Here is a 1183-nt window from a genome sequence, read left to right as displayed (position 1 = left end):
GACAGGGTCAATAAGAAATGTACCAGTCAAAAAATAGGTCAATAAAATTGATTGTCTCCTCTCTCTAATTCTGAAGTATGGTTGCCATTTGTTAGGCATGTTTTCCTGCAGCTTGTCTCTTTAATAAAGCTGTAGTCCTGGGTCAAGCAAATACCAAACTTCACACCTGGCTACTGAACTACTGTCAGGTACTCACAGTTCCTTTTCAGTAAAGCAACATAGCCAGAGGTATGCAACCCTTGCATTTTGTAGAAATTTGGTGGTGGGCTAGAGAGCATTTAGGTTCTTGAGCAGATTCTGGATTGTCAATAAATTGCAAAGGTCAACAGAGGTGCCTATTTTGGAAGGCTTTCAGCCCAAGAATTATGGACAATTTTCAGAAATCCATAACAGTGCTACTGAGAGGGATTGCCAATTCAAGATAGACTTTGCAGGTTAGTTAACACCAATGTTCAGGTTTATCCAAGATGCACTCAGGTACTGAAACTATTCTACATAATTGTCCAGTGTCCAAGGACAACTTGCTCACAGATTTACGTTAAACAGTAATGTTCAAGATGAATCTGATTTTCAGCCAACTTCACTTGGAAGATCACACTGCTGCCTTCCTTTTTGTCAAGAAGATCAAGCAGTTTTCTCACGTCTGGTGGTCTTGCTGAAAGAAATTATAAAGTGCACAAGGTTGGAAAGCTCAAAGGCAAATATCACTTGATGAATTGTATTTCTGATGCACCAAGTACGACAAGGGTATTTCAGTAACTTGGTTCAGAACAAATATCACTGAGGACACAATTCACAAATGAAGTTTCAAGTATTTATTTTTTATTTATTTGTATCTGTGTCAGTCATTGGACTGTGGCCATGCTGTGGTAACACCTTGAAGGGTTTAGTCAGGTTCCTATCTGAGTTGGCTTGGTTTCTATGGCTACACACTCTTCCTAATGCTAAACACTTTACAGAGTGTACTGGGTGATTTTAATGTGGCACTGGCATGAATACTCTTACATGGTGCCAGCATGAGAGCTTGCCATGTTGCATGAGGGCTTTTTTTATGTGGAATTGAAACAGGGCTCTTGCAACCCAATCCTTTTCATCGGGGGAGCAGCACACAGACACACACACACACACACACACATATATATACATATACACACACACATATATATATATATATATATATATA

This window comes from Octopus bimaculoides, chromosome 5, assembly GCF_001194135.2.
Source record: "Octopus bimaculoides isolate UCB-OBI-ISO-001 chromosome 5, ASM119413v2, whole genome shotgun sequence".
NCBI lineage: Eukaryota > Metazoa > Mollusca > Cephalopoda > Octopoda > Octopodidae > Octopus > Octopus bimaculoides.
This window is presented reverse-complemented; position numbering follows the sequence as displayed.